This window comes from Aegilops tauschii, chromosome 3 (assembly GCF_002575655.3).
Source record: "Aegilops tauschii subsp. strangulata cultivar AL8/78 chromosome 3, Aet v6.0, whole genome shotgun sequence".
NCBI classification, from domain to species: domain Eukaryota; kingdom Viridiplantae; phylum Streptophyta; class Magnoliopsida; order Poales; family Poaceae; genus Aegilops; species Aegilops tauschii.
This window is the reverse complement of record NC_053037.3, coordinates 375,150,741-375,158,245: the sequence shown is the minus strand read 5'-3', so window position 1 is coordinate 375,158,245 and position 7,505 is coordinate 375,150,741.

Here is a 7,505-nt window from a genome sequence, read left to right as displayed (position 1 = left end):
CGAAGGTTTCATTCCGTTTGGACTCCGTTTCATATTCTTTTTCTACGAAACACTGAAATAGGCAAAAAAAACAGCAATTTGCATTGGACCTTGGGTTAATAGGTTAGTCCCAAAAATAATATAAAAGTGCATAATAAAGCCCATTAAACATCCAAAATAGAATATATAATAGGATGGAACAATCAAACATTATAGATACGTTGGAGACGTATCAGTGGGGCGCCTCCACCTGACTTGGGAGGCAAGCCTCCACTTGGCTTGGCTTGGGGGGCAAGTCTCCCTAGGGTTTCCCTAGGGAGATCCAATCTGCCCTAGCCGCCGCTCCTAGGGGAAACCCTAGGGCGCATCCCCCTCTCCCCTTCCCCCTATATATAGTGAGGGGGTGGGAGGGCAGCCGTGACCCTTCCCCTGGCGCAGCCCTCCGCCTCTCCAACTCCTCCTCCTCTTCTGTAGTGCTTGGCAAAGCCCTGCCCGAGAACCACGAGCTCCTCCACCACCACGTTGTCGTGCTGCTGGAGTTCTCCCTCAACTTCTCCTCTCCCCTTGCTGGATCAAGAAGGAGGAGACGTCCACAGGCTGTACGTGTGTTGAACGCGGAGGCGCCGTCCGTTCGGCGCTTGATCGGATCTTCCACGATTTGAATCGCCGCGAGTACGACTCCATCAACCGCGTTCTTATAATGCTTCTGCTTAGCGATCTTCAAGGGTATGAAGATGCACTCCCTATCTCTCGTTGATAGCATCTCCTAGATTGATCTTGGCGACATGTAGGAAAATTTGGAATTATTACTACATTACCCAACATAGATAGCATGCAAGGGTACAAATGTATCCAAGACATATGATTATCATCATAAGAGAAAAAGTCAAGGATTAGTCATAGGCTCATGCCTTGCACGTATCCACAAGGAGTTCCTACTCCAAGTTTGAAGCATCGATGATGTTCAATTCACCTCTCAAACGGCAAAATACTTTCTCATCAAGCGTTTTGGTGAATATATCCGCCAATTGCTTATCGGTACGAACATGCTTAAGATCAATGTCCCCTTTAGCAACATGATCTCGAATGAAATGATGACGAACTTCAATATGCTTAGTTCGAGAATGTTGCACGGGATTGTGAGCAATCTTAATAGCACCCTCATTGTCACAAAGCAATGGAACATGTTTCACATAGATCCCATAATCCTTAAGAGTTTGGGTCATCCAAAGTAATTGAGCACAACATGAACCGGCGGCAATGTATTCCGCTTCGGCGGTGGATAAGGATACCGAGTTTTGTTTCTTGGAGGACCAAGATACAAGAGATCTACCAAGAAATTGACAAGTACCCGAAGTGGATTTTCTATCAACCTTGTCTCCGGCATAGTCCGAGTTGGAATAGCCAACAAGATCAAAAGAAGACCTCTTGGGATACCAAATGCCAAAATTTGGTGTATGTATTAAGTATCTCACTATCCTTTTCACAGCCTTAAGATGACATTCTTTGGGGGCCGCTTGATATCGTGCACACATGCACACACTTAGCATAATGTCGAGGCAGGAGGAATATAGATATAACAATGAACCAATCATAGATCGGTAAACCTTTTGGTCAACCGATTTGCCATCCTTGGTCAAGTCAAGATGTCCACTAGTAGGCATGGTAGTTTTCATACCTTTGCTTTCTTGCATGTTGAACTTCTTGAATAAGTCCTTGGTGTACTTTGTTTGAGAAACAAAGCTGCCTTCCCTAGTTTGCTTGATTTGCAAACCAAGAAAGAACTTGAGTTCACTCATCATAGACATCTCGAACTTCTTCAACATTAGCTTTCCAAACTTTTCACTAAAATGAGGGTTAGTCGAACCAAGTATGATATCATCAACATAAATTTGGCACACAAATAATTCACCATTAACCCTTTTAGTAAAAAGAGTAGAATCTATTTTTCCAATCTCAAAGCCTTTCTCAATAAGGAACTTGGTCAAGCATTTATACCACGCTCTAGGAGCTTGTTTAAGACCATAAAGAGTTTTGTGAAGTTTGTAAACATGATCGGGTTTCTTAGGATTGACAAAACCGGGAGGTTGTTTAACATAAACTTCCTCCTCAGTTTCACCATTTAGAAAAGCACTTTTAATATCCGTTTGGTACAAGGTGATATCATGGTGATTAGCATAGGCAAGTAAGATGCGGATGGACTCAAGTCTAGCAACGGGGGCATATGTCTCACCGTAGTCCATACCTTCGACTTGAGTGTAGCCTTGGGCGACGAGACGTGCTTTGTTGCGAACGACTTGACCATCTTCGTCTTGCTTGTTGCGAAACACCCATTTGGTACCGATGATGTTGTGGTTGTTGTCGGGCTTCTCGACCAATGTCCACACTTGATTTCTCTCAAAGTTATGTAGCTCTTCACGCATAGCATTTATCCAATCCAGATCTTCCAATGCTTCTTCAACCTTCATAGGTTCAATGCTAGAGATGAATGAATAATGTTCACAAAAATTAGCCAAACGAGTTTTAGAGCGAGTGATTCTCCCGATTTGGATATCATTGAAGATTTGTTCGACGGGATGGTCTCTTGAGACTCTTGCTCGAACTCGTGAGAGCTTTTGCTTGGGTCGGGGTGGAACATCTTCTTCATCATCTTGTTCTTCTTCTTGGCCTTCTTCATTGTTGACATTGTCGTTCTCTCATCATGGTGGAGAAGGAGGTTGATGAGGTTCATCTTGGTGTACTTCCTCATTTTCTTCATCTTGATGTGTCCCACTTGTGGATGCTTTCGTGTCAACTCTTGGTTCACCTTGTCTTGAGCTAGAAGCTTCCACTTGGACGGACGAGGTACTCTCCTTCACCTCCGTTGGACGAATCTTGCCAATAGGCAAGTCTTGGATTGCTTCTGAAGGGTCTTTATCTCCTACATCAATTGGCAATTGCTCTACTTGCGAGCCATTAGATTCATCAAACTTCACATCTACCGCCTCTTCAACCTTTCGGGTGAAATTGTTATAGACACGGTAAGTGTGAGAGTTTGAGTCATAACCAAGTAGGAAACCCTCATGAGATTTAGGAGCAAATTTAGAACGACGATGCTTATCAAGAATGTAACACTTTGAGCCGAATATTCGAAAGTATCCAACTTGGGGTTTGTTACCGGTGAGAAGCTCGTATGCCGTCTTGCCGAGTAGCTTGTGAAGATGCAAGCGATTTGTTGCATGACAAGCTGTCTCAACCACTTTCGCCCAAAAGTGTTTTGGAGTCTTGTACTCATCAAGCATCGTTCTTGCCATTTCGATAAGAGTTCGGTTCTTCCTCTCAACAACTCCATTTTGTTGAGGCGTGTACGTAGCCGAGAACTCATGTGAGATCCCTTCTTCGTCAAGAAAGGTATCCACATTTGCGTTCTTGAACTCCGTTCCGTTGTCGTTGTGAACCTTCTTGATCTTCACTTCAAATTGATTTTGGGCCTTCCTGGTGAAGTTATTGAAGATCTTTTGGACCTGCGATTTATCATCAAGAAAGAACACCCACGTAAATCTTGAAAAATCATCGACTATGACTAGACCAAATGAGTTACCACCGAGACTTTTGTAGGCATTGGGACCAAAAAGATCCATATGAAGTAGCTCGAGCGGTCTTCTCGTGGTCATGATGTTCTTCACGGGGTGACTTCCTCCTACTTGTTTTCCCTCTTCACAAGCACTGCACAATCTATCCTTAGTCAAATATAACATCTTTTACTCCAAGGATATGATCACCTTTAATAAGCTTATCAAGATTTTGCATGCCCACATGACCTAACCTTCTATGCCACAACCAACCTTTTAAAGATTTAGCAATTAAACAAGTTCTAGGTTGAGCCTTTTTAGTGAAGTGAACAATGTAAAGATCTCCTCTACGTATATCGATAAAGACCATTTTATGATTATATCTACGAAACACTTGGCAATCTACTTCAGTGAATAGGACATTGAAGCCAAAGTCAGCAAGTCTAGATATGGAAAGTAAATTGTAGCCAAGAGATTCAACGAGCATAACATTTTGTATGGAGCTATCATGTGAGATGGCCACCTTACCAAGGCCAACCACCTTACCCATTGAGTTATCACCAAAAGTGACATACTTCCGAGGGCCGTCGTTTTCAGCAAGCTCATGAAACATATCCTTATCTCTGGTCATCTGATCAGTACATCCACTATCAAGGACCCATTCCTTTCCTCCAGCCATGTAGCCGCGAAGATTTGCCATAAGACCAAAGTGTCTCATAGATTCATTGAGATCAAAGTCACTATCATCATCATAGTATCCATGTTCAACATCGTCTTGTGATGGATCAATTCGTAGAGAGAGTGATTCATTAGATTTATGACCATGACAATGTGCATCTTTATGGATTCTAATGACTTCGGAGATGATGTTGCTAATGATTCCAACATCTCCTTTGGCACGCATGAGGTTAGTAAGCTCAAATAGACAATCACCAAACTTAGGATCATTGGAATTCATCTTGCTCAAGGAAATAGACTTATGGAGAATCTCATCTAGATTTTTCAAGGAATAATTTGGGAATCGTTCCTCGAGAAATCTCCATATAGTATAGGCACAGTCAAGAGTAGGCAAGCTAGCAATCAAATTTTTGGGCAATCCTCTAATGATAAGATTGATAGTTCTAAGATTGCGAGTCATGTCAAGATCCTCATCGGGAGTGGGATGCAAAGGATCACTAGGGGGAATGCAAGAACTAGTAATTACTTGTTCAAATGATATTAATTGAAAATCTCATGCATCTCATTTTTCCACTCATGAAAGTACTCTCCATCAAGAATAGGCACTCTATGTTTAAGACTCCCAAACGTAGACACATCCATCTTCCTCCAAAGGTGTTTAAACCAAAGCAATGGAGATCAAATATCTGATACCAATTGAAAGGATCGAGAAGAGGTGTCTAGAGGGGGGTGAATAGACTCTTAACAAGAAAAAGTTGCAGTTTTTATTTTCTTCAAGTTAAGGTGGAGTTTTCGCACAAGATTAAACATTCACAATACATATCAAGCAGGCATGACAAGATTATATGAGAAGCGGAAAGTAAATCATGCAATTTGCAAGAATGTAAAGGGATGGGATTGGAGTGTGCAAATGCAATTGGAGACACATAGATTTTTGGCGTGGTTCCGATAGGTGGTCCTATCGTACATCCACGTTGGTGGAGACTTCAACCCACGAAGGGTAACGGTTGCGCGAGTCCACGGAGGGCTCCACCCACGAAGGGTCCACGAAGAAGCAACCTTGTCTATCCCACCATGGCCATCGCCCATGAAGGACTTGCCTCACTAGGGTAGATCTTCACGAAGTAGGCGATCTCCTTTCCCGTACAAATTCCTTGGTTCAACTCCACAATCTTGACGGAGGCTCCCAAGTAACACCTAACCAATCTAGGAGACACCACTCTCCAAAAGGTAATAGACGGTGTGTTGATGATGAACTCCTTGCTCTTGTGCTTCAAATGATAGTCTCCCCAACACTCAACTCTCTCTCACAGATTTAGATTTGGTGGAAAGATGATTTGAGTGGAAAGCAACTTGGAGAAGGCTAGATATCAGGATTCATATGGTTGGAATGGAATATCTTGACCTCAACACATGAGTAGGTGGTTCTCTCTCAGAAAATGTATGCTGGAAGTGTAGGCATGTTCTGATGGCTCTCCTCTCGAGTGAAGAGAGGGTGGAGGGGTATATATAGCCTCCACACAAAATCTAACCGTTACACACAAATCACCAAACTCGGTGAGACCAAATCAGAAAACTCGGTAGGACCGATTCAGTTCATAATGTGACCATTAGGCATTTCAGTGGGACCGATATGATCAACTTGGTGGGACCGATGTGCTAGGGTTAGGGTAAAACCTCATCTCGGTGAGACCGATTACACAAACTCGGTGGGACTGATTTTGGTAATAGGCTAACCAGAGAGTTGCTCAAGCAAACTCGGTGGGACCGATTACACAACTCGGTAAGACCGAACTTAATGCAACAGGATCCAGAGAGTTTGCAAGCCCATCTCGGTGAGACCGAGATCCCATCGGTGAGACCGAATTGATTAGGGTTTTTGGCAGTGGCTATGTCAATTGAACTCGGTAGCGCTGGATAGAAAGTTTCGGTGGGGCCGTGTGACGCCCCAAGACCGGCGCTTCAGAAGACTTCCTTATTTTCGTGATCGCCGTGTGTTCCTTTTGGTGCTTGTTCTTTTATTGTTGCATTGCATCATGTCATTTAATTTTTAAAACTCAACTAAATAAACTGCATGGATCTTCGATCTATTTAAATCGAGGGAAGGGTGACTTCACTTTAGAACATATCCTCCCAATATTGGGGAGCTATATTATAAATATTCCATTAGTTTGGAATCAACCGGAACACACTTGCAAATATCCCAATGCCTTTGTTATCTTAATTCTTGGTCTCCAACCTCGCATTATATTCTTTTCATCTTATTCCGGAGCTCCACCAAAAATCCGAACATTTTTGGACCTTCCCAACCCTCACTTCCTTCAAATCATTTGAATTTATATCGTCCAATCAGGCCACTTCTATTTTTCCTGGATCAAGCGCATTTTTGTGATTCCGGGAAAATAATCCCCATGCCCAAACTCTTTCTCTAACCTTTTCTTTTCTTCCCTTTCCTTTCTTTTTCTCTGTTTTAAGAGAAGATAGGAGAGAGGAGCCAGCCCGCCGCAGTCCACTTGGGCCTCCTGTTAGCCGCCGCCCGAAGGCCCATCCCCGCGGCCCACCTAAGCCAAACCCTAGCCCGATCTATTCCCCATCTCTCACTCTGCCGTCGTTCTCTCCCGATCCCCATCTCTCCCTCTCGTCCCTCCCTGCGCCGTCACGCACACACACGCCCGCATAGAGCCAGGGAGAGGAGCTCCCTTCTGCTCGCACCCTCCATGGCGCTGCCTTGCTGCTCCCTCCAGCGCCCAGCCTCCTCCTCGTCCAGAGACGCAGCGCCATCCCCACCTCCAGCCGCGCCCGCCCTGGAGCTCGCCCGCCGTCCAGTCGCTTCGCCATGCCTGGCTTGCTCCGGCCATGGCCACGTCGCCCCGCGCCTCTGCCTCCGCGCCACTCGTCGGAGCCCCGCGAGTTCGTCCCCGCCGCGCCAAGCCCTCTCCATCGACCTCCGCGACCAGCGCCTCCACTACCTCCCCGTCGCTACGCCTGCCTCCTCTCATCGCGCCGTCCCCGTCCTCTTTCCGGCAGTATCCGCTCCGCCGTCGTGGTTCCCGGCGCCCCGGACCTCCCCTGCTTCGCCAAGTTCGCCGCGCCGCCCTGGGTCTCCGTCGGGGTCGACCTCCTGCCCCGCCGGTCTACCTCCCCACGCCGGCAGCAAGCCTCGCCGCCGCCGCTTTTCACCAAGTCCCAGCTGCTCCCCTGCGTCGCCGGGAGCTCCTCCAACTGTTGCCCCGTATACCGCGTTGCTGCTGCCACTGGATCACCGAGACCGATCCTCCGAGGAACCCCGTGTTCAAC